General features: G+C 33.2%; 1 protein-coding gene and 1 long non-coding RNA gene across 3 annotated transcripts in view; one reads left to right on the top strand and one right to left on the bottom strand.

Annotated features, from left to right (window-relative positions):
- GRID2 (glutamate ionotropic receptor delta type subunit 2) overlaps positions 1-27,981 on the top strand; it is a 1,446,155-nt gene that overhangs the window by 533,718 nt on the left and 884,456 nt on the right. The gene's annotated exons all lie outside the window — the stretch shown is intronic.
- LOC118500686 lies at positions 604-24,635 on the bottom strand. Its single transcript, XR_004903262.1, has 4 exons — positions 23,794-24,635; positions 20,643-20,648; positions 5,470-5,478; positions 604-615 (listed from the first exon to the last, which is right to left on the bottom strand). It is a non-coding gene; the product is annotated as an uncharacterized LOC118500686 (long non-coding RNA).

Below are 27,981 nucleotides of genomic sequence, written 5' to 3'. Positions count from 1 at the left end.
AAGCCCAGTTTTAAATCAAACTCTACTTCTTTTTACCATCCCCTTTTATTTCTGAACCTTTCTTATGCTACTTCTGGTATGACTCATGTAACCCAGCACCGTGGCTTCCCTTGGTTGCATTGCAGAACAGTTTTTACAGACAAAGACTGTCACTGCCAAATTTGACTTGGAGCATTGGGTCTTCCCTAATTTGGGAAAGTCACTTAGTGCTTAACTACACTGACCACATATTACTTCCTAGGTTAGAGAGCCTTGCTGCTGTTGCTGAAACACAATTTAAAAATGAAATTAAAGCGTATCTCACTAGCTCAGACCCTAGATGTCTTATGAGCAGAGAGCAATTCCCTTGAAATGGGAAACTGGGTAAGGGCCACAAATACATCAAGCGACTGTTCCCCTGTGGTCACATAGTGATAGCGGGCAGCTGTCATGGTCACAGCCTGAGAAGATTAGGATGCCTGAGTTTGGGCTAAGCTGTCATATACTTTCCAGTTTAGAAAGAGATTTTCAAATTAAAATTTACATTTTCTCTTGCTTTTGGTGTCCACTGCATCTAAAATCTTTAGAAGAAAAAATTTTGTAGGTCATATACATCAAAGTACACAAATAATAGAACTCACTTATTTATTGTTTGTATATTTTAGTTATTAATTGCACGTGTTTAGTACCCACAAGAGACATCAGTGCCCTGGGAACATGAAAAAATTATCAGATCAACAGTAAATAGAAAAATATGTAGCCATCCTCCCTTTCTCCTATTCGACAACATGAGAACATAAACTTTAATTCCTGAAAATTTTAAATTGCCAGGAAAACAAAGGAAAAAAGTTACACACTTTTTAAACCACATATTGGGTCTAGCTATGTGACAGACATGAAACCAAAATCACTATTTTTTCAATGTTTTCTAAAAGCAGCAAACCTTGAAATATAATTTCATTTTATTTTAATGATAATAGAAGGTTATTACATGTTATCACCAAACATACTGTATAATTTTGTGTCTTCAAAGTCTGTTTTTATTGGTTTAAAACTCTGAGCTGTGATATATAGCATAAAACTTCTGTGAACTCCAAGCTCCCTACAGGAGGAGAAAACACCTTTTAATTGGATTGTAGCACGGAAGAGAAAAAGAAAAGGGCTTTTAAAAGTTGGGTAGTTCAGATAAGAAAAATTCTGGATGCTTCAGCAAAATTGTCAACGGTCTGAGGTTCAGCTTTGACTATTATTACTAATGTAATGCTTTCAGGGTACAGTACATTAGATCTTGAACACATTATGGGCCAAATACTGTCCTTTTATTCTCATGTGTAACCCTGAACAGATTTCAATGGGTCGTGTGCCTGCTTACTTGGAAGCACTTTGCCACATGTTTTTCTACCCTATATGTGATACAATGAAGGCAATGGGAAAAAATATGTGGGGGCATTTTGATAGTAACAGTATCTTCAATTTATTTAGTACTTTGCTAAATAAATATAAAATAAATAAATATATTTAATAAATAATGCAACATAATAAATATATAATAAAATAAATTTAATTGTATACATAAGGTATACTAAAAAGTCTTCAAGATCAAAATTTAAAATATATTTCAGAGAAGAGATGACTGTTTAAATTTATGTTTAACACAACCATATGTTGAAAAGAATAAAACTGTGAATTCAATGTGTCAAATGCTCAAAGAAGTTAATGCTAATAACAAGAGTAGTTTATTTTTTATAAAATCTATAGAAACTATTTTAATTATAAATTAATTCAATTTACATTCTTCTCAGTTTTATAAATCTCCCACTTCTTGTTTTTCTTCTATTTCTATTTGGCACATTGGCATTTTTTTAGTTTTATAGTTTAGTTTTGTTTTCATTTCCTGGTTCATTATCTGGGAAACTGTTCACCAGGATTCAGGCTTCCAACAAGGGATACTCGGAGGTAGCATCCCGAGTTATTGTTGTGGGTGGTTGAATTTCTGAGAGCTAACACCATCAGTCTTGAGCTGCTTCTATCATGCAAGCTAGGCTAAACCCCATGGTTTCTAAAGAGTAAGTAGGACTCTATGTTTCCCAAGCATCTGTAAGGATGCATTTAGAGATGGAATTGTCAGATTCATTATATGTTTTGTTTGTTTGATTCATTTATTATCTTTTAAAGAAAGGAGCAGATTACTGTGATCTTTAAACCACAAAATACAAAAACAAGGGAAAAAAAGCTTTGGGTGCTATTGTGCAAAATGTAGCCATCAATAAAGTATCTGTTTAAGGAATTTCATTCACTATTCATTCAACAAAATATTTATTGAGCTCATATTATTGTGTCTGAAATGGTGCTAGGTGCTAGGAATACACAAGTGAACAATAATGAAACAAAAACATGAATAATAACTACCATTTTGGAGGAGATTGGAAGAGATTGGTAATAGCAAAACGTAATGAATAATCACATTTTATAGCCTATTGGAAGAGGCTAAACGCCACAGAGAGAGAACAGAGTCAGACAGACCAGGAACATATCAGAGAGGGGATTACAGTTAGTCCTAGAAAAATAGATGTATTTGCACAAAGACTTCTAGGAGGTAAAAGGACGTGGAGAGGAGTATTTTAGAGATGGGGAGAAAATATTGGAAATATGCCCAATGAATTTCAGGACCAGCTGAAGCTAATCTGTTTGGAGAGGAGTAAACCAGAAAGTGAGAGGAGGGGAGGTGAGAAAGTGAAGGTTGGAAGTGGAACATTATAGGTCATTGTCAACTTTAATTCTGTTGTAGCTGGGGAGCTGTAACAGGTTTTGAGCAGAAGAGGGACACAAAACTGCTTTTAATCAGGTCGCTTTCATTGCTCTGTTCAAGATAGACTTCAGGAAACCAAAAGCAGGAGCAATTAAAATTTTTAAAGACTATAAGGAAGATTGCAATAAGAGCATAAACTCAGAAAGATACTCTGGGATTGCTAGTTAGCCTTATACAACATTTTGAAGAAGGTAAATTTGCTGCAGTATTTCAGGATTTTAGCACTTTTTAAAAAAAATCTTCCATCTGTACTTTCTCTTTGTCGATCTGATCTCAGCAAAGAATCCTATAACCACAATTTAAGGTAAAGATATCTGTTGGTCCTTTTAATGATTTACCTGCACTTTAACCAGGAGTAACACACAGGAACACATTTTTTAATGGTTAAATTTCAAGCCTTAAAAAGCAAGGAGAGATATTTTTTGTTTAAGATGATATTTAGACCTATGGACAACCTCAGTCAATTCTGATCCTTGATTTACAGTAAAAGTTTCTCTCTATGAAAATTTGAAACTGACACTGGAGCAGATTGCTGAGTCTATACTAACTTCTCTAGAAATATTCACTGAATTGTTATAGGGAAGCAATTAAGTGCCAGGGAATAACGAGGGCATTAGTAATACTATTTGAATGAGACACTGCACTTCCCTCTTCTCAAAGTGCTCAGAGTATAGAGCAAGGACTTAAGATGTTTAAACAATTGCAGGGCAGTGGTAAAAGATCTACCAAAGTCAAAAGCAAGAGCCTGTCTCAATGACAGCTCATCCTAAAAATCCTCCTTCTCCTTCTGTTCAGCCCCCATTTACCACAATCCAATTTCTTCTTTACTTTTATGAACAACACCATCACCTGTTATTTACATAGGCTCTTACACATGGAGCTGTCACTAACTTCTCCCTTTTTCTTCACCTTTAACACTTTTTCATGGAGGACCTGTGCCAAACAGATTTGGTCTACCATTTCTCTAATGTCCTTTCAGACAGCAGTGTCTCCAGTCAGATCCCTGATTGCAGACTACTAAAATGATTATTAATTGGATTTCCTCTCTTCAGTCTCTACTGGTTCTGATGTATTCAAATAAAGTTTACAGAATATCTGTGATTATACCAAACACATGTCAAATGAATAATTAATAAAAATAACAATATAAAATTTCTATTTACTATGTCATCAGATAAAACCTGCTTTGTCTGACATTAGTTATTTTCTGTGACCTAACTCTAACCTAGTCTTCTACTCACATCATTAATGTTTTCTGACATCCAGTGAGCAATCTAAATCTGCCTGTTTGCTGTTTTCCCCCAACATGTTGTAGATTTTGTGCTCTATGCTTGCATATATATGTGTGTGTGTATATATTTTCTTTTTCTCTGAAATGAACTCATTTTTCCCTTCATGTATGAAATCCTATCGTCCTTCAAGGCTCTAAAATCATCTTCCATATAAAATATTTTTTCAAACATATCTTTTTCTCATAAGTTCCAGGATGACTTTGTCTGTAGCTTCCTCTTTTTTGGTTTCCAGAATTATTCCTTGGACTTGAAAAGATATATATTGAATTAAATTGGCCATAACATTAGTGTACTGCCTTATCATTTTTCAAAATTATTTACATACTATTTTGATTACTTTTTATCATCATTTTAAGTTTCAATGCATTACTTTACAATTTTTTACAAGTTATTACCCAAAGATGGAAATAATTTTAATGCATTTTCATTAAATTTATTGGTTTGACATTTCTTTTGCACTCACAATTATCAATTTAATAACTTAATATAGAGCATTCTTGTTTTTAGTACTATATTGTGAGATTAGATACTAGTACTTCTTTTTGCCACTGAAGAGTATGAATGAGTTTACCAACCAGAGCATGAAGTGAAAGGTGGCTCTAGTAATTTAGCTTCTCATATAAAGTAGACATGAAAGTATAGGGAGAGAAAGAGAAAACATTATGAAGAAAATTATAATTAGGCAAAAATCTCAGAAGTAATGTTCAGTATACATTGGTGTGACACAGTAACAAGTATGAAAACGTAAGGGGAAAACAAATTAGGAAATGAAAACCATAGGTATAGAATGGAATCAACTCAGAGGAGCAGTGACAAAGACAGAGAGGGGGAGGGTATCTAGGAATTACAGAAAAGGAATTTTACACTAATGAAGGTGGAGAGGCTTCCCTTTGTAAACATATCAAATGAGAAGAGTAGCTCATAAAGTTTTATGACCTTAGCATACATTCTGATGGAAATAAATAGTATAGTATATCATGATAATCTTATTTTACTATGCAAAAATTTAATGACATAAAGTTTTTGACTGAATAAATCAAGGCGGTGCCTTGCTTCATCAATATGTAGGCACTTGGTTGAGCTCCTTTTTGATTACTGAACTAAGGTCAGGTGATACTTAATGGAAACAAATGTGATATAGGGTGTTGTCTAATTTTTCCACTTATTTAAGGAATTATATTTATCTGTAGACAAAACTTCCTTGGTACAGGTTATCATATAATAGATGATAAAGTGGACTGTTGAGAGCTAATGCTGTTAAAATTCAAAACTTAGTCCACCTCCACCCAAGACAAAGAGAGGAACTGAATTGTGAATCAATTAATACACAAGCTGCACAAATTTCAGCCCCCAAGATCTTAAACCTCAGCATGGCTCTGAAAAACCAACATGACTCTTCTTTATAATATATACTAATATTAACTTCTGTATTTTTGATATGATTGTTGTGAGAATAAAATTATAGGTTGTGAGAACAGTTTAAAACTTAACAAATGCATAGGAGATCTGTCAATATTAAAGTAAGGTCAAATTTTTCAATAGAATGTTCTGTGATGTTGGAAATGTTCATGTAGAGCAGTACACTATTCAGTATGGTGGCCACAAGCCACATAGGGCTACCACACACTTGAAATGTGACTTGTATGATTAAGAATATAATTTTTTCTTGTATTTAATTTTAATTAATATAAATTTGAATAGTTAGTTGGAGTTTGTGGCTGCAATGCTGAACAGCACAGATCTAGAACTAACCTTTTAAATTTGAGTTTATCATTTAATACCTCATGCTTGTAATTCACGTAGCTGATGCAAAGTTTCACCAGGGATTAGTCAAACTATCTGGGAGGGGAGTACTTTAGACAACCAGAATTTTCCCCCAGGGATTGCACAGAGATTTCAGATAAAGCATGAGCCAATCTCTTTCAATGATAAATTATTAATAAACATTTAGCTAGCTCTAAAACTAAGGTTTAGTATTCATGTTACTTTAATCAAGTCATACATACTGATGCTTAGTTTTCTCCATTGTGAATGGGTAGAAAAGGTGGATTAAGATTTTAAAAGTTAATTCATGAACAAGCCTTACAGTGTCCAGTGAATAGTATGTTTTCAATACGTATCAACTGCCTTTGATGAAAGCAAACACTACAGATGAATGGTTATGTCTTCTGTGGAATAAAGAAATTATTGATGACAATTTGATTATTCTTAGGGCTTGGGCAACATAGGAACCTGGGCTTCCCTTGAATTGGGATAAATTAAAGACACATACGTTATTAGTGCTCTTGTTTTGCTTTTATGTTTATGTTTTTGGTAGAGCTTTTACTGCTTTATTCTTCCCAAAGCTGATTATTAAACCTTCGCAAGAATTCTGCCATTTCTGAATTGATCTCAGAGCCAGAGGCAAAACTAGGTCTTAGCCACTTTGCTTAAAACAGTCTTTCATGCCTCTCAGACTCACACTTAAATCTTCCCTAATTATCGTGCTTAGTAAAGCTCCCTTGGTCTATGTGTCCCTTTTGTTTCTAAACTGCATGGGAATCTACCCTTTCCATCCCCCAAAATAAATTTTGGGGACTTTAAATTTTCCACCAGAAAACAATTCCCTGGCACTTTCTTTTGCATTCTTTATGACTTAGATTAACCTTAATTTCACAGTTTTACTACTGGAAGTATTGGATTTGAACACGCATTGTAGAAGGGCTTCACCTCGAAGCTTGTTAGAAATGCAGAATATCAGGCCACACACCACATCTACTCGATCAGAATCTGCATGTTGTATTGCTAAATGTTTCATGGATAGGCACATAAATATTCAAGTTCTATTTTATAGCGTATGTCCTCTTGTCTGCTCTGAAAGAACAGGAAGGTGTTTTATTAATTGAATTTGTCTTTATTCCACTTTTTTAATGGAGACAAAACTTAATTACCTTCAACCAACTCAGTTCTCATTTTTCTGTTCCAAGTCATTTTATCTATTTCATTTTTCTCTCTGTAGTTTTAAAAAATCAGTTAAGTACAAGAAATAGTCAGACTTTTATTCTCTCTTTATCTTCTTATAAAGGGTAAATGTACATATTTATTGGCCCAATTTTCCTGTATATGTCTCACTTTCGGAAAAAGGCTATAAAGTACAATGACTACTGATTTCTATACATGGGGGGTTGATATCACTATGAATATTATCAACCTTCCCTAGTGATTTTTAATCCCATTTTAGTTTAATTTTTTTTAAAAATCTTTATTTTTCTCAAAATATTTTTTATGAAACATTTATTCCTTGACATTTGAATCAACATAGTTCCTTTGTTGTTTACTACTTTGCCATTTGGCATCTAGCTGCAGGATGCTTACTCTTTATTTTCTAAGAGAAAAGAAGGGAAAGAGTTCTTACCCATGTTTGCCTTAATATATCAGTGACTTGTCATAAGATGCAGAGCTTGTAGTACAAAATGATATTAAGAATTAATCAATTTTGTTCAGATTTGCTTTTATTAATTGATATGGTTAATTTCTACAGGTAAAGACTTTCATCATTATTGTATAAATGACAAAAGGAAAAAACCTGTTAAAAATATCATATAGTATATCTTCTATGTTTTTCTTAACCTCAAACAAAAAGCATGAGAAAACTTGATGAGTTGTTTTTTTCTTTTACTGAGATTCAACCCTCTTATATTTGTTAAAGAAAATAAAATAAACATATAAAGAAGGCATTTATATTCTATTAGATCAATATTCTATTCTGTTGGTTAGCCATCTGCACTTATACCAATGTTATATTATGTAACCTAAATATCTCCTGTTATTATAGCTTAAAAAACATTTTCTTTAATGTTTTCTTTTAAAGTGAGTAATTTCACAACAAAAAATTTTGTTAGTCAAAATTTTTTCAAAAATCAGCCTTAAAAAAGGAAACACCATTTTTCTGGTATTTCTCACTTCAACTTATTTATTTTTAAAACAATAACTCTCATTCTTTAGCTATTTTCCAACTTAGATAATTGTTCTATGCCTACATTATATAATTTCTGCATTGATTTCAATTACTTTTTAACATTATTTGTTGAACTTTTCAGGGGTGTCAAATTCATTTTCAACAGGGACCACATTAGCCTCATGGTTGCCTTCAAAAGGCCAAATGTAATTTTAGGACTGTATAAATGTTACTACTCATTAACAGTTTAAGGGAGAACTCAGCGCTGCTGCTGGGTAGAAACAAGGTGCTGGGCCGGTTAAAACAAGGTGGAGGGCTGGATTCAGCTTGCGGGCCTTGTGTTTGTCACCTGTGTTTTAAGTGTTTCCAAAATTTTCTCTAATATGTCTGAAATAAATCTCTTAAAATGAAGCATGTAGCAAAATACACACTATTTTCTGTCCAGAAAAGTCAAGCCATTGTTAATATAATAAGAATTGTTTGCAAGACATCAGTGTAACCTGGCAGTCAAAGACAAAGTGAGTGGACTGGAATGGGCATGTGTGAAGAAGGACAACTTCACTGTGCTGGTCTGTGGTATGGTAGATGCCGTTGAGTGAACGTGTGTACTGTGTGGTACACATCATATTCAAAATGACCGAGCAAGTAGAGCAAAGAATCTGCATCAAATTTTGCATTAAACTTGCACATTGCTCTGCAGAAACTATTCAGATGGTTCAGAAGGCTTTCAGATACAATGCAATGAGTGCAGCACAAATGAAAGTGTGGCACAAACCCTTCAAAAATGGTCATGAGTCTGTTGAAAGTGACCCATGTTCTGGAAGGCCTACAACAAGCAAAGCACCTGAGAATGCTGAATGTCTGTTGGCTGCAATCAACAAAGATTGGTGGCTGACTGTGAGAACTAGATGCTGATCTTGGGATTCCCAAAACTACTGCATCTGAGATTCTGACACAGGATCTTGGCATGCAACATGTTGTGGCAAAATTCATTCCATGGCTTCTTCTACCAGAGCAGAAGGAACATTGTGCTGCAGTTGCTAATGACTTGATTCAAACCATTACTAATGAACCAGATTTCCTCAAGAACGTCATAACCACAGATGAATGTAAGTCTATGAAACAAAGGTCTGGTCACCCCAATGGAAGCTGCCTGGTTCTCTCTAAGGAGGTGCAGAAAAGTTGCAACAATATGAAGCCCATGTTAACTGTTTGTTTGTTTGTTTTTATTGTGAAGGTGTTGCCAATCATAAGTATGCTCCTCCAGGCCAAACAATTAATGAGGAGTACCACGTCAATGTTCTTCATCAGTTGAGAGATATGATACGACAAAAACAGTCACAGCTATGGGCAACTGGTAATTGACAGCTTCATCACAACAGTGCTCCCTTTCATGTATCACATCTCATGTAGAGGTTTTTTGTGAAACATCAAATCATCCAGGTGACTCAGTCACCCTACGTCCCAGGTTTGGTGTCCTGCAACTTCAGACTTTTCCCAAAAGTAAAATCATCTTTGAAAGGGAAGAGATTCTGGAACATTGATTAGATTCAGGAATATATGACTGGGCAGCTGATGGCGATTGGAGGAAATGTGTGAGGTCCCAAGGTGCCTACTTAGAAGGAGACTGAGGCATCATTGTTCTATATACAATGTTTATTGGGTCTTGTATCTTCTTCAGTAAATGTCTCTATTTTTCATATTGCATGGCTGGATACCTTCTGGAAAGACCCCCTATATATTATATATTTATATATATTAGAGAAAGAAAGGGAGAGGGATGAAGGGAGCAAAACAAAAAGAGATAGAGAGAGGGAGACATCAATTCGTTGTTCCACTTATTTGTGACTGGGAGTGGAACCTGCAACCTTGGTGTATCAGGACAACACTCTAACCAACTGAACTACCCAGCCAGGGCCTACCCATTATATTTTAATTTATTAATAATTATTATTTTATTGGTTGTTTCTTTCATTGGCAGTTCTGATAAACATGTTCTGGTTTAGTTTTGTTGAGAAAATGTTTTGCTAAATAGATTTTGTAACTTAGGTCTGATTAGTTATTTTTTTCTATCTAGAACTATATATTTAATGCCAAATAAAAATAAGGAAAATAAGAAAACAAAGAGTAGAGAAACTAAAATATTATGTATTTTTTCATACTGTCATAATCATCAAGAGACATTCTAAACACTGTTTAAATATACGTATAAGTAAGTTTCTAAATGCTTAAACTGTGTTACATTCTAATGAACTAAATGTAGAGTAGTCCACCCCTATCTGCAGAATATATGTTGCAAAACATTGATTGGATTCTCAAATCTGCAGATGGTACCCCATAAATGCTGTGTATTTTCTTATATATACATATGTATGATAATGTTTAATTTACAAATCGGTCCCAGTAAGAGATTAACAGCCATACCACCAATAAAATTGAACTATTATAACAATATACTGTAATAAAAGTTATACAAATGGGGTCTCTCCCAAAATAACTTGTTTACTGTACTCACCATTCTTTTTCTTGTGATAATATGAGATGACAAAATCCCTAATTAAGTCAAGAACACTTACCTTTAGCTTAAAGAAAGCACTTTATGGCATATTTGAATTGCCACAGTCACTGCTTTTGAGCTCTGTGGCCATTATTACCTAAAATAAGGGTTACTTGAACGCAAGCACTGAGATGTCCTGACAGGTGATCTGATATCCAAGATGGCTGCTCAGTGACCAGTGGGGAGGAAGTGCCCACAGACTGGAGAAGCTGGAAAAGGGGGTGGGGTGGGGTGGAGTGTTATGAGATTTCATCCTGCTACAGAGCATTGCAAAATTTAAAACTTATGAATTATATATTATGTGGAATTTTCAGACCATGATTGACCACAGGTAACTGAAATTTTGGAAAAGGGAATTGGGGATAAACAGAGAGTAATTTATTTGGTAATTGACCATTGGTTAATTCTGACTGCTTTAGTATAACTCATGAAATAAGAGAAACTTGTCCTGCATAATGGAGTCAGACAAAATAAAATGTCAAAATGGTGAATTTAATTTTGGGAAAGAGGGTAGCTAACACTGGTTATGTGATGGAAACTTTGCTTTGATCTCAGTAGTTTATCTTCATTAAATCCCACAGAGAAGCTGTTTCTGAGCTCATTCCATGGGACTCGTGGCATTGCTTCTGAGCCCTGGCACCCAACAGGTAGACCAGATATGGCCCCTCATGTACAACAAGAGGAAGTGTCATGGAGTACATGAGCCATTACCCATGATAAAGTCACGTAGACTCATTCTTAATCTGATGGATATCCCAATATTAAGTTTTAAACAAAACCCTGATGGCCAATAAGTTTTCTAAAGGATTTATTGAACCATATGCTAGCCAGAACACGGGGCATTCAGCCTGAGCCACCAGCAGAAGGGTTAGATGGAAAAGGCAAACAGATATGTCTGTTATCCTGGACTGATGGGGCCCTTTTATTACAAGGAGTTCAGTGAAGAAAGATGTAAATACTTTGGAAGAATTTACATTGGCTATACATAAAGGGGGAGGGGCAGAAGAAGGAAATGTGGGGCAAGTTCTGGGATAGCTATACAGTCTGTAAGAAAGAGGTGTTTGTTGCTTTTGAATTGGTTGTGGGCAACAACCTGGAAATTCGTGTTTAAGCAGAATGAGGTGGAGTTTGGTGGGTTAGGTGGCACTTGGGATTAGAGCTGAAATGGCTGCCTGGAAGTTGAGCCAAGGTTTCAGGAAACATTCAGGAATATGTGTGATCTTTTGTTGGTTTCTGCCTTCAGATCTAATAAATGTTTAACTCCTTCTTTCTTTTCCCCACCTCCTGACCTGCTATCATTTAATTTAAGAGATCTCGGAATTTTTCTCTTCTCAATAGTAATAGCACAGATATGTACTAGTGTTTTTTCTCATTTAAAATTATGTTGTATAATCATATTGAGTAAATTAGATTCCAAAATATTTTAATAAAAGTTGGTATATCCATGCTCTAAATATTCTCTGAGTACGTGCTATGAGAAATGTACCAATTGCTAAAATACCAAGTAAAAATTAAAGATGAAATTAAATTAAAATTACAATTAAAGAAAAATATTAAGATAAAAATTTATGTTATTTCATGAACTGTAACAAAGCAATCAATATTAACCAATGGTCAGTTGCCAAATATATCTTTTAGTGATGCAAAACAAACCAAAGACAAAATAGAATTCTATTAGAAAAATATTAACAGTAAAATTATACCCATTATAAATTAAAAAAATGGCCCTGGCCAGGTATCTCAGTTGGTTAGAGCATTGTCCTAACATTCCAAGGTTATGAATTAGATGCCCAGTCAGGGCACATGCAAAAATCAACCAATGAATGGGTAAATAAATAGAACAAATTAATGTTTATCTCTCTCTCTCAAATCAGCTTTAAAAATTAAAAGAAAAAAAAACAAGAAAAGTTAACTAATATAAGTGGTAATACATTTTATTAACATTAAAATAAATTTTGTAATATTTAAAACTATATGATGTAGATTAATTCAGGAGAATAATGAAATCCAATATATAAAATTTCTGATTTCTTGTAATAGTTTAAAGATCAATAAATCTGCCCAAAACTTTAAAATTTACTAATAGATATATATATTTTTTTAGTGTGTTGACAGAATTCCAGGGTTGTCTTAATTCTATACTGGTTAGATGTACTTCATTTTTAATTTGTCAGGCATCTCTGGGGCAGTCCATGTATCTTCATAAATTTCCTTTTTATAATTAAACTTATTACAGTGAGTTACAGACTTTTTAAAAATTTATTTTTAATTATAGTTGACATACAATGTTGTATTAGTTTCAGGTATACAACGTAGTGATTAGAAGTTTATATACCATACAGAGAGATCACCGCAGTGACCCATCTGTCACTGTGCACAGTTGTTACAGTTTTATTGACTATATTTCCTATGCTGCACTTCACACCCCTCTGACCATTTTTATAACCAGTAATTTGTACATCTTAATCCCTTCCACTTCATAAAGTTTTTAAAACATGATTGATGAAACTATAAAGAAATGACTAATTGTCGTTAAATTGATATGTGTAATAAACTGATTTATTTTAAGTAATTTAATTATAAATTCACAGAAATTTGTTGTTTGATTTTCTTGAAAATTTATGCTTATTCTAGTTTTAGTTTATTGGAAGGCTTTTCATTATAGATTTGTTTTGCAAAATAGAGCTTGGTAAGAGTTATCTGACCTAAATTAATTTTTATTAAATTTATTGGGGTATCACATTAATATAATTATATATGTTTCAAGTGTATAATTCTATAATACATTGTCTACATATTACCTCATTTGCTCACCAACCAGGGTCAAGTCTCTTCTTGTCACCATATATTCAACCTCCTTTATCCTCTTCACCTAACCATCATACTGTTACCTTTGTCTATAAGGATTTTTGTTTGTTTTATTTGTACATTTGTTGCTTTCTGTATTATATTTTACATATGAATGAAATAATTATGGTTCTTGTCCTTTTCTGTCTGACTTCTTTTGCCTAGCATAATAGTATAAAGATCCATTCATGTTGTTGCAAATGGCAGTATTTCATCTTTTCTTATGGCTGAGCAGTATTCCATTTTACATATATACCATGTGTAAGCAATCTTTTTTAAGCAATCATTTATTGAAGGACACTTGGGTTGTTTCCATGTCTTGGCTATCATGAATAATGTGTCAATAAACACAAGGACACATATTTTTTAAATAAATATTTTCAAAAAAGTTTGGGGCAGATGCCCAGAAGAGGATTCCTGGGGTCATATTCCTGGGTCATATGCTAGCCCCATTCTTAATTTTTGAGCATCCTGTATACTGTTTTCCATAGCAACTGTACCAATTTACATTCCAGCCACCAGCGAATTAAATTTCCTTTTGCTCCACATCCTTCCAACACTTGGTATTTTTGTCTTACCGAAACTAGCCATCTAACGTGTGTAAGATGGTATCTCACTGTGGCTTAGATTTTAATTTCCCTGATAGCTAGTGAAGTGGAGCATCTTTTCATATATCTGTTAGCCATATGTATGACTTTTTGGGAAAAAAATGTCTGTTCAGGTCCTCTGCCCATTTTTAATTGAATTGTTTGTTTGTTTTTTGTTGTTGTTCAGTTGTATGTGTTTTTTATATATATAGTATATATGATATATATATATATTAGTCTCTTATCAAAGATACTATTTGCAAATATCTTCTCCCATTTAGTTGATATCTTTTTGTTTAGCTGATGGTTTATTTTGTGGTGCAGAAGCTTTTTAATTTAATATAATCCCATATCTCTAATTTTCCTTTTGTTTTTTTTGCCTTTTGGTCTCAAATTTATAAAATCATCTTGAAATCAAAGTCCATAAGTTTAGTACTCTGTTTTTGTCTGTGTATTTTATTGTTTCAGGTCTTATATTTGGGTTTAAATTATTCTTTAAAAATTGTTTACATTTAATTTAAATAAGGATTGTTATAGTCTAGTAATTTATGTAAGGTCTTAGATAAAAACATCATAAAACCAAGGAGTGATCAGGTCATGAATCTAGTTACTTTTTGTTTTCTTTAGAGAAATGCTTTAGCAAACCCAATTTTATCTTAATATTTTGGTGTAGAAGGAGGTTACTCCAAAATGTATCTATTTTTATGTATATTTACATTAAAGGTTTTATATTCTAAACATCTATCTGTTGTCAGTTTTTCAAAATTAGAGAAAACACCACTCTAAAATACATCTTCAAAAGTATTTCTCACAGTTAGCAAAACCCATATTTATCATGACTTTAGTTTTAAATTAATTTCAGTTCTAAAATTTAAAAACATTTTAACTTTAAAAACATTTTAACTTTAAAAACCTGAGAGGAACTGTTCCAGTTTCCTAACACTAACCCAGTGCAAAGCCATGGCCGCCATGGTCCTGTGTCTCTGCACATCCAGGAAAACCAGGCAATGGGCCATTTCTACTCCCTCTATTACCTTAAGTTTCTAATATTCAAGAAGTGAAAGTATTTCCATACAGGAATCCAAAGCATGTCGAGATGTATGTAAGTACAGCTTTAATATTATTCACAAATCCATTCATTCATTTAACATCCGTTAATTGAGCATCTATATTTTCTTTAAAAATTTTATTTATTTATTTATTTTTAGAGAGGGAAGGGAGGGAGAAAGAGAGAGAGAGAGAGAGAAACATCAATGTGTGGTTGCTGGGGGCCGTGGCCTGCAACCCAGGAATGTGCCCTGACTGGGAATCGAACCTATGATGATTTGGCTCGCAGCCCACGCTCAATCCACTGAGCTACGCCAACCAGGGCAAGCATCTATATTTTCAATCATTATTTCCTACATTAAAAGGAACTCATAGCCAAATCAAAGAGTGGGGTGAGACAATAAAGTATATTTATGCAAATTGACAGTTATTAAAATACAAGAATGAGCAAAGGCTTTGAACACATACAATACGCCTTAGAACTCGCTCAACCTGGGAGGGATTAAAGAAGTCCCTGAAGAGAAGCTACAGCAACTTAGAAGGAATAGGAATTTAGTAAGAAAGAGGGAAGGAGCAAAGGATTTCTAGCCCTAGAGAGTGTGGTGAGAACTTTTTAACTATTATAATATAAAATGGATAACACAGAGATGCACGTTTTGGCTTTCTCAAAAAGATACTTGATGGCTAAGCTTCAGTAGGTAGTATTTATTTTATGTCGACTGATAGAGGAAGAAGAGTTTGTGCTCAGGGATTCATCAGAACCATTTGGGAAGATGTTAAAATTACAAAACCCCGCACCCCCTTCTGCTTCGTTCCCCATGGAATCTGCTGAGCGAGGCTGAGGTGCCAGTAATTTGTATTAATAAATGTGTAATGACCATCACGTGATTATGATGCTCACAGAGACTGAGAACCACCAAATTTGCCCAGAGAGTGCCAGAAGTTATAGTCAGGTATTGGAATTAAAGGACTTCATTTACATTTTTAAAAACTCTGCAATTTATGTGTAGAGTCAGTAGGCAACCAAAATTCATTTGAAAGGTGGGATTGAGAGATAAGGGACTGCATTAAGGCTTTGTCAAAGCAGGGCAGGGTGGGGCTACAGAGAAACTTCAAAGATGGAGAAAGTTTGCTCTGCCAGATGCTTAGAGTATGTGTGTTTTTTAGTATTTATTTAGCCAAGTAATTTTATATAGTTTCTGATAGCCAATATACAGTATATGAGTGTTAATCTATAATATGACAAATAATGAGGCTAATATTCTTCTTGTGCTTTCCTTTAGGTATAAATTTATTTTTGTATTTATTTATTCATTTAAATGATTTCTGAGTGCCTGCAATATGCCAAATAGTGCTAACTAGATACAGTATCCATTAACAACAAAAACGGTATATTTTTGATAGGACCATCAATTTCTTACAGATACTTCCATTAAATTACTTTCCCTATCCTCGTTGCTAAGAGTTTAGAAAGGTATTTATAAATTGGCACTGCCTTTCTGGAGGACAACTTAACTATAGCTATCAGAAACATTTAAGATGTACAACACATAGTGGTTATTTATTTCTGCAAGTAGTCAGGTATTGAGATAGTTGCTGAAGTAGTATCCTTACCATGTATACTTTGTGTTGTTGTATAACCTCTATAAAGCAAATGCTATGACAACATTGAATATGCATCTCTTTTTTATTACAACAAATTTACACAGATATTGTCAGACTGCAAAATAACCACTGGTCTGTCATAAAGGAATATACACTGTGTAAATAATATGCTCAATCTAAGTTTCCTCTTTCAAACTTACTCTCTGAATATACAACTGTACCCCTAAATCAAACAACCTTGAGCAATAAGTAGAGGCCTGCTTTTTTAAAGCATTGGCAAAGAAGTAGCTTTTTTTATGAAAACTGTTCTGTCTAGTTTATGTGCATTTATATAAAAATGCAGAGCAACAGTAACTCACCTGTAGTACTAATTCTTAGGAATTGTAACAGTATTAGTAATAAATTGTCCACACAAGATTCTAATTAGTCCAACTTATGTTATGAATGTACTATGATTAGGATATAAAGATTCTTAGTGTTATCAACATGGTATTGGCCCATATTTTGTATTAGTCAAATGGTAATAATAAACTATTTTCATAAAAGATGGCAACCAATGTTTTGTTTTATGTTTGTTATGCACTTTACAGTATGACTCCTACAGATAAAGTACTTCCTTGAAGAAGTTTCCTTTAGTGTGCACAGGATGTTCTATTTTAGTTTCCTTTTTCACAATAAAATCCAAAATTATTTTACATTTCTAAAAGAATATATACATTTTAGTTTATAGAAGAGGAAGGTATACTTTAGTTTATAGAACACATCATGTTTATCAGTTCAGCAGCAAAAAAGTCAAGAAACTAAATGAATATGCCCTCAAGTCTGCAAGCGAAAAATAGATCTTGTAAGCTAGAGAAACACTAAGATACTCAATTTGAAACAGGTAGTCTTTTGGAACCTCAGCTACAGCACCATCTGTAAAATGCTTTCCTATAGGTCTGTTAGTAATGCTTGTACATTTTACTTATTTAGATAGTGGATTGAGGGGTGAATGTGTGGTATTTTTGCCATAATATCTTTGCCATTGACAGCTTTGCCCCATACACTTTTGCTAAAAATGTTTTTGCTCGCTCACTAATTGACCATAAGGCAGCATTGCCATAAAAAAAATAAAAATTAGAAAAAATAAAGGAGGACATTAAAAATGAATAACAATGAAGGGATTAAGCAAAAAAAAACCCCACAACTCATAGACATAACAACAATATGATGATTACCAGAGGGAAAGGCACGTGGGGAAGTAGAAGAGGGTAAAGGGGCAATAAATGGTGATGGGAGGAGACTTGACTTGGGGTAGTGAACACACAATATAATATACAGATGATGTATTATAGAATTGTACACCTGAAACCTATATAATTTTATTAACCAATGTCACCCCAATAAATTCAATAGAAAGTAAAAATAAATGAATAACAAAATAATAAGATATTTTATTCCAAAAAAGCAAAATAATTGAATGCATTTAAAATGTGTATAGATTAATGGCAATACTGTCCAAATAACTGATTTTATTTTATGAATTATACCAAAGGACTTGTTTGCATTCTATAGGAAATGTTGGTTCAACTCTCCACCCTTTAAGTACCCAGAACTTAGTTTTCCTCCCAATGTAGTGTGTTTCAAAGTTAAAAATTAATAAGACTCTCTTGGGGTAAAATCATCTCATTTGGAAGAAATACTAACTGTTTTAAGACTCTCACTATTGAACTGTTTTCTACACAACTTTATCAATGGAGAAATGAAAAGAAACAGATGAATTAAAAAATACTTCCAACCAGTTATCTTACCCTATTTTAATGCAGAATTGCTTACAACCAGTCATTTAGACAGTTAAAATGCTTTCCCATAAGGTCTGTTGGCAATTTTTGTTTGTGACAAAAATGCTTGCAGTGGTGGAGATGCTATGGTGCCACTACCTAGAACAGTGGACTAATATGTATGGAAAGGATGTATATCATTGTAAAAGAAACTTATCCCAGAAAATAAGCAAAGCGTGATATTGTTCTAGCTTATCAATGGAGAGGATCAAGCAATCTTTGAATATAAAATATCATTTCTTATTTTTAAAAATTCGTGATTCTGTTGAGTGGTTTTTCAATTTGACAATGTTGTTTACTTAATTGTAGATATTGAATTGCACAGACTTTGAATACAAACTATTAGAATTAAAAATATAGAACTATGATTCTTTAAACTTTGAAATTCTGATAAGTAATGGATTCTTCAGAAAACTGCCATACACACATTGTAAATAGAAATTTACAAACAATTTGGTGAAAACCACAGGTTAGGTTTGCCTACTATAGCTATTTTTAGAACCTAGAATAAGAGCTCCTATGGAAGTATAAATTTGTTTTACTTCCTTATGTACAAATAGAATATTGACCCTAACTTCATTCATTAAAGAGGATGATTTTTTGGCTTAAGGCTAAATATGGATCATGTATAATCATCAATAGTAATGAAATATATGAAAGCTATACCCTGACTTTAAAATTTTTATTGATTTGTTTGTAACACAAGGAAAGTAATATTTCATTTGACTATATGTCCAAATATTTTATCTCTTCAGAATAAAAGTTTTATAGAAATCAAGTTTGAAAAAATTATAGACCTTTGTGGCTTGCCTTCTCACCTGGACACTAATTATTATTATTATTAGTGTTAATTTTTTCCTTTTTTCCTTTTTTACTATTTTCTTAAAGTTGTAAACCATTAGATTGTTAATAAAGATGAAATTTTAAAGTCTTTTAATACCACATTTGACTCAAATCAATTAACAATCATTATTTCACACATATAATTTAATATGCAGATTTTTTTCTGTTACAAAAGTCTGTAAAAATGGTAAAAAGCATGTTAGGAAGACTACCCCAAGACATAACTAGCAAGTTGAATCCATATACACATACTACTTTGGCAATATGGAAATAGTGGATGACCTGTAGCTATGCGTAGCCACTTGCTTATTTTCCAGTGAAGCAGTTAAGTTAACAAGCACATCTGTAATGGCATTATGGAAACTACAACACTGACATGAAGTTATCTAATCCACCAAAATGAGAATGTGCTGATTTTATCTTGGATATGGAAACAATTGTCACAAAGTCTGATATGTATGAATGTGTTGAAGGGAAAGGCCTTACTTTTTTAGACATGTTTGAGATTGAAGAATTTAGGACATTCTTCACCTACCCTTCTTCTTAGCCTTTCTTTTAACACTATTTGGAATACTTTGTGTGACTTTTGACAGTACATTTATGCATATATTATCACTGAAACAAGAAAATATATTACCTCTGAAATAAGATCCTTTGTTGTTGCCTAATCATGTTACTGTGGAAGCTTCTACTTGGATATGGCATTCCACATTCTGTATTGTTTCTGAGATGCTTTATTGATTTCTGTTTTTCTTGTATCTGAGATCAATCATTTAGATAAGCTTTTCCCCAAAAGGTAAGGCACCCTTTCTGTAGGCAGAAGCCTTTCTACATATTTAGCACATGCCTTTACGAAGGGTACAGTTAATACTAAGGGTTTAGAATAAATATAATAAACACAAGTGTCTTTATCAAATTAAAGTACAGTTTTCCTACCCATTGCTAAAGACTTGTCAGTATATGCCCTGGCTGGTGTGGCTTAGTGGATTGAGTGCTGGCCTGCAAACCATAGGGTCACCAGTTCGATTCCCAGTCAGGACACATGCCTGCGTTGCAGACCAGGTCTCCTGTAGGGGGCACATGAGAGGCAACCACACATTGAAGGGAGATGTTTCTCTCCCTCTCTGGTTCCCTCCCTTCCCCTCTCTAAAAAAAATAAATAAATAAATATATTTTTAAATAGATGCCAGTATAAACCATCCAAATATAAAGAATGGAACTTTATTTAAAAAATTACTTTGAGCAAAATTTGATTTATTGCTCAATCTAGGTACATGATTCATATTCTATCTGCTTCCTTCCATCTCTCTCTGTCTCACCCTACCCTTACTTCTATTTCTTTCTACCTACCCCCCCAGGAGACTTAAAAAAAATAAACTGTAATGCTGACATTTCTGAAAAGCCATGAAGTAAAGACACCTGACTATATCTTCAAAGCTACTGCCATTTCAGAAAAATTTAATTTCCTTTAGCCACAAAAATGTAGAAGTGAAAAACAGGTTATATAGTAATATAGCCTTCTTTATGATATTTAAGTATAGATTATGCAATGTAAACCAGAGCAAAGTACTTTGCAAATGACATTTATGTGGGTAAAATCTTTGCAAATAACATGTAGCAAAGATTTGTGACTGGCACCTAGGAATGGAGTTATCCAGGTATAGATTAAACCAACATGTATTAATTTGAAACTCTTACCTGTGCATCCAATTAAAACATACTTAAATTTATATTTGATATTAACATATTGGGAACTGGTCTTATTTTAGTTTGGGAAGTTTCTACTTTCTGTTTTGACTGATTTCTTTCCACTCAGTCCTTGAGTACCTTCATTCGAATTATATTATTTTTATTTCATTAAGTTCACTAGCACAGGTTGAAAAGTACTATAGTTTTAGATAAAATATAAGCTATCAGAAAACCTCATCATTTATGTGTCCTTATAATGTCACTACAAACAACCAAGACATTTCTCTTACTGCATAATTAGAGTTGCAACAGCAACTGTTGTCTGAGAGTGTGTTAATTATGAACGAGGAAAATAACCAAGTCAGATTTTAATATTTCAGAATGTTATGGCGCTGTTAAAAGGCTGTATTTTATTATGTGACATTTCTAAAACACTTTTCAATGATGTTGATTAATTGTGCCCCTAGTGTATTTTAATGCAAGTAAATTAGAACTGATTGATGTTCCCACTAAACAAAAAGAGTGTAACTAAAAAGCAGTTATATTTTTTCTTTTGTTAATGAATACGTTGAAGAAGGTTAATTTATGGCTAGAAAGGTATGCTTTCTGCAATTATCTGGATGTTAAGTAACATGTTTATACCTATTAAATCTACTGTTTTATGGTGGTGACTTATTTGCCTTGTGAATGAGGTGGAATGATAAGTGACTCCTTATTGACAAAAGAGAGTGGCAGTAGTTCATCATGCCAATTGCCTGTTTCTGTAAGAGCGTTCTCATATTCTTTTATTTCTAATGACTTCTAAACAAGGCGTATAAATTTGCTGTGTGACATTTCCAAATATAGCTAGCATAAGTCCTGAAACTGGTCTGTTGGAAAAAATAATAAATGGATGATTATCAACTTACAGACTTTTTCTATGCTAAAGTTATTTACAGAATGAATTTTTATGGTTTTTTTTGTGGTTTGCATCCCACTCTTCACACACACATACAAAAAAATAATGCCTATTTATAGGGCCTTTGAGATATTAAAATGAGATTTCTTTAAAGCATCTTGCTTATTTCATGAACTTGGCTGATAGACCAATACAATCCAAGGTTATTATGATCAGGAATCATCCTATGCCTTGCATTACAGCAACCATTTTCTTCAGTTCAAGGAAAGTATCAAATCAAGTGAGAAACCCAGAGAGTATTATTTTTATATTAGTTGTTTGGGGCATTTGTCAAGAATTGTGAAGAGTCTGAGGTTTTATCCTACTTGCTAGCTTACAGCTTAGCCTGTCAAGTTCATGGATACTGGCAGAAGTTATGAGACTCCTGGGAAAGAGACAAAGAACTTTATTATTTATATCCATAGCCAGAATATCTGCATTTTCTTATATTAATTTCCAAGCTCCAGTTCCAACAAGGAGGCACAAAAATGGCCAGGTGATTTCTGCCTGTGCAAGTGCTTTACTTTCCAGGAAAGGAACTCTCACCTTAGGGACAGAAATCTTTTGTGACAATCATTAAAAGCTCTCACCCTTGGCCCTGAAGAGGCATTATCTTTATTGTACTTGGAGAAGTTAACATGCCTGCCCTTTGCTGCAGAATGTTACCCTATTTCTATCTTGCAGTGTTGCTTGTTATACACATTTGAAAAAAATAATCTAGAAGAAAAGGGCAGTGTGTGCTTTGCTGCAAAACATGCAGAAACATGGAAGACTACAAAATGCTGTCTCTCAACAGAATCCATGGAGGTAGAGTACAAAAACCATTGATTTTTCTATCTCCATCAATTCATACGAACCACAGCAATTTAAAGCCATCACTTCAGCAACAGGGAATTAAAAATGAAAATGTATCTAAGAAATAAAAAGAGGAGGATTGGATTATGTGCATCTATTAATAGAATTATTATATCTTTGATTTAGAAAATTTTAAGTCAAATTTTGCTTTTTAGAGGTGGATAAGAAAATTTGGCTGACTCAGAAATAATCTGATAGATACACTCATTGAGTCTCTTTTGCATATTTAGGTTCTCATATATAAAAAGTTAAGTGTAAGAGTATAAAAAGTGACTAAAGAGTTTGCAGAAAATATGTGGGGTCAATATTCTGCAGTTTAATATGTCTCTAAATTTTCTTGCCTTTATTGAATTTATGTAAATTCTCCTGTTTAACATTTACTTGAGGTAGATTCTTGTGATTTAATAAAAGAAATAGTATTTGTGGTGGAGAATTGGAAAGCAATATTTTGCTTTTGTAGGTAATTAGCCACTGAACGAAAGGTCTGATCATTTTTCTGATTTCACAGTAAAATGAACAAAATGACACCCTAGGCAAGAGATGTTTTTCATTTCAAGCTGGTGAAGATTCTTAATGATTTTGTGATTTACAAAATTCTAATAAGGTTTCTGTGGTTACTCAAAACATGAAATTCAAGGCAGTTAATTTTTGAGCATTGTCTTTGGCAATGCATAATAATGTTTCAATTTTACCATCTAGTGATAGCAATGAGCCAAAACCAATCCAATAAAGCCCAAGTTAAGGGGTACATTCTACATAGGTGTTGTACCGAACCTGCTTGTTTTGCTTAGTCTTAACTTTGAATAGTACTTTGATGTGATCATTACATCTTATTTTTAAAAACTCATTAAACAATTATAAAAAGCTCACTCTGTATAAAGCTTTAATCTTTAAAGGAACTAACTTCAGGAGTATAACCTTTAAAGAACACTATTTTTTTCCAAATGCAGTGGTACTTATTAATATTATTATAGTTGAATTAATAGAACCCTTGACTCAAAGGCCTATAATTTGAATGAAGATTGTTAAACATTATTTAGTCTCCTATTTTTTAATCTCCTTTCTTCACATACTGTTTTTTTTTTCTTTTTGTTTCTTTTATGCAACAATCAACATGTATTTTTAAGAAAAATGATCCATCCTTAATAAAAAATTCATTTTATATTTAAACATAAAATCAATAATTCATAACAAGAGCAACAAGTAATTTTCTCATTGATCATAATATTTTACCTGTAGATTTTTATAATCAGCATGGCTACATTTTGGTACCACATTGCGGACAAAATGACAGTGATATTGTGAGAAGAAGCTGTGTGCTGTAATATAATTTACAGACTAAATTAGTATGTAAAAGTCGTGCTAACATTCTTCTATTGGTAAGGTGTTCTTAAAAGTTGAGTGTATTATAGTATAAGTAAGTGCAATTTAAAATTGAGAGGGCTTCTTATTTAATGAAGATCTGCACTTAAAGTCCAAAAAACTTGGATTAAAAATCTGTGTGAAATTACTGAAGTCCCTTAAATATCTGTAAATTGGACTTAAAAATAACATATTAGTTTTATTTGTTAAAGGAGGCTAATGCATAAAATTATTTGATATAGTAGTTGTTTAATAAATATAAATATAAATTACTTTTTACTCTACTCTGGGTTTATAGAATCACAGTATCTTAAATTTGAAATGAACCTTTATATTCTGGTTTAACTCAATAATCCTACTTCTGAGAATCCAGGGAATTCTGTAACTCCCTTGCCCCTTCAAAGAAGGAGGAGAAGGAAGGAGGAAAGAGGAAGCAGAAAATGAAGTGGAAGAGGAAGAAAGAACAATATGTATATTAAAAATCTATTATGAGACAATTTCAACTGAATTGTAGTATTTACTTTTCATTACTTTTAAATAAATAGAGAAACTGGAAGTCATACAAAGTAAATGTCATAAGATCATAGAACCGGTACAAAGTAGGATTCACACGTAGATCTGTCTGAATGCAAGGTGCTATAACTTTTCAACTTGTTTCATTTCTCACAGTTCAGACATTCTCTAACAGGGCATAACATTTAGCAGTATCTGTGGGCATAGGCTTCTGCTTCTTACTCCAACATTTCTATCTTTACCTAGAGTTTATCAATAAATGTAAAATGTTTTATAAAAGCATAAAGCATTTGATTGATGAATTTTAATTTATAATTTTGCTTTGCTATTACCAAAGATTAAAGGAGACTTTGAATGTGTTTTCTATACTTCCTTTTATTGTAATATTTCAAATCATAACAGCAAGCTTATCAATATTTAAACAATTAGCACTGTCCCTTATTCTACTAGACTTTTAGCATTTTATTCTGTCTCTCATTTTTGCAACACCCAGTGCACATACTCTGTGTGTTTATGTGTGTCAGTATGTATACACATGTGTATATCTTCCCTCACATTGTATGTCATAATGAAATGACTGTGAAAATATAGTCTTGTGATTGAGTTTGTACAACTCAATAACAAGAAAAACAAATAATTTGATTGAAAAATGGGCAAAAGACATGAAGTAGACATTTTTCCAAAGAAGACATCCAAATGGCCAATAGGCTTGTGAAAAGGTCATCAGAGTCACTAATCAGGAAAATGCTAATCAAAACCACAATGAGATATCTCATCACACCTATTAATTTGACTAATTATCAACAAGTCAAAAGATAACAATTGTTGGCAAGGTTGTTGTAAAAGGAAATTTTGTCCACTGTTGGAGGTGTAATTTGGTACAGCCATTATGGAAAACAGTATAGGGGTTTTCCAAAAATTTAAGGTAGAACTTCCATAGAACCCAGCAATCATGAGATACATCATGATTACCTAATATATACCTCACTTCAAGGTATATATCCAAGGGATGTGAAATGAGGATCTCACAGAGACATCTACACTGTCATGTTCATTGCAGCAGTATTCAAAATAGCTGAAATATGGAAACAGTGTGTGTGTCCATCAATGGATGAATGGATAAAGAAAAGTGACACATGCACACACGAGTATTATTCAGCCTTCAAAATAAAAAGGACAACCCTATCATATGTAACAACATGGATAAAACTGGAGAACATTATGCTAAGTGAAATAAGACAGACTTAGTAAGACGTATACTGAATGACCTCACTTATACGTGGAATAAAATAGTCCTACTTTTTACAAAAGCAAAGAGTAGAATAGTAATTGCCAGGGTATGGGGAGCAGGGGGAATGGAGAAATATTGATCAAAGGGTACAAAATTTGTTGTTAAGGACGAATAAGTTCTGGAGATTTAATGTATAGTTGGCAACTATAGTTAATAATACTCTAATGTATATTTACAATTGCTAAGGAATTAGATCTTAATTGTTCTAAACATAAAAAGTAACTGTGACATAATAGATATTAATTAGCTTGATAGTAGTAATCATTTTGCAATGTATACATATACCAAAATATAACACTGTATACCTTATATATTTTTATTTGTCAATAAAACTGGCAACAATTTTTGAAAAAAAGTGTTTGTTTCATTTGAAATCTGATATAGTTTTTAGATGGTACAAAATATTATGAGAAGCTTGATATAGAATTCACATTTACCACAGATCTTTTATGTTGTCAAGATAAATAATAATCAGTATTTCTTATTGGTTAAATTAGTTCTATGGAAAAACTATTTAGAATCTATTCTTTACAAACTGTACAAAAAAGAGAGAAGAAGTATATGTGAAATTGGGGGTCTACATTCAAGCTATTTCCAAGAAGGTAATAGGATATAAGACTTCAAAGATTTGGTTTTGTGCTGGAGAATAAGTGATAGGATGCTAAGGAACAATGAGCTCTGCGAGGAGCCCAGAACACAACATCGGGGCTGGAAACCTGCAATTTCCCAAGTGTGTTTATGTTAGAAAGTTTCATAACAATGTCATACTTTGCTCCCCCCCACTTTGTCTCATTTAAAAATGCTACCAAAATTTAGAATGATTTGATTCATTGGGTACTGTGGTAAATACAAAATGAAAACATTTTCATTTATCTTCATTGTCATTTTCTAACTATTTTATCTTTTGTTATGCTTTAAAGGCCACTGTTTCCTCAGAAATAGAGTATCGTGTATCATTTTAGATTGACTGTCTTTATTTATTTATTTTTAAATGATTTTAGTGTTGTTCATTTATAGTTGTCTGCATTTTCCCCCATCACTCCCCTCACCCCAGCCAAACCCACCTCCCTCCCTTGCTTCCATCCTCCCCCTTGGTTTTGTCCGTGTGTCCTTTATAGTAGTTCCTGAAAACCTTTCCCCGCATTGTCCCCTGCCACCTCCCCTCTGGTTACTGTCAGATTGTTCTTAATTTCAATGCCTCTGGTTATATTTTGTTTGCTTTGTGAAAGGGAGGTAAGTCTGAAATTAAAAGGGCAATGATTTATAATATAAAAGCAGTCTCTATACACTCTATAGAGCCTCCTGCAAATATATACTTTACAACTTTTAAAAATGATGGCTATATGTTTACACAGCATATTTGTAAATATTGTAGAGAAAGGCTAGATAGTAATACTATTTTTAAAAAAAAATTGGCAAGGATGTGAAGAAAAGGAAATCCTTGTGCACTCTTGGTGGGAATGAAGATGGATGTAGCCACGGTGGAAAACAGTATGGAGTTTCCTCAAAAAATTAAAAAAGAAACCACCTTATGACCCAGCAATTCCACTTATGGGAAAATATCCGAAGAAATCAGAAACACTAATTTAAAAGAATATGTGCATCCCTATGTTCATTGCTGTGTTATTTACAATTGCCAAGATTTGGCAGCAGTCCAAGTGCCCATTAGTAGATGAGTGGATACAAGAGTTGTGGGTGATTTTCACAGTGGAATACTACTCAACCATAAAAAGAAGGAATCCTTACCTTTTGGGACAGTATGCATGGACTGGGGAATAAGTGAAATAAGCCAGTCAGAGAAATGCAAGTACCATACGATTTCACTCATATGTGGAATCTAATGAACAAAATAATCTATCAAACAAAATAGAAACAGACTCATAGATTCTGAGAACAGAAGGACAATGCTAGATGGGAGAAGGGTTGAGGGGCTGGATGAAAATGGTGAAGGGGCTGAAAAGGGAGAAAAAATCATGGACACAGGCAACACTATGCTGATTACCAGAGGGAA

The sequence above is a fragment of the Phyllostomus discolor genome, chromosome 1 (genome assembly GCF_004126475.2).
Source record: "Phyllostomus discolor isolate MPI-MPIP mPhyDis1 chromosome 1, mPhyDis1.pri.v3, whole genome shotgun sequence".
Lineage (NCBI taxonomy): Eukaryota > Metazoa > Chordata > Mammalia > Chiroptera > Phyllostomidae > Phyllostomus > Phyllostomus discolor.
Note: the sequence above shows the minus strand (reverse complement) of the source record. Positions and strands in the feature narration are given on the sequence as shown.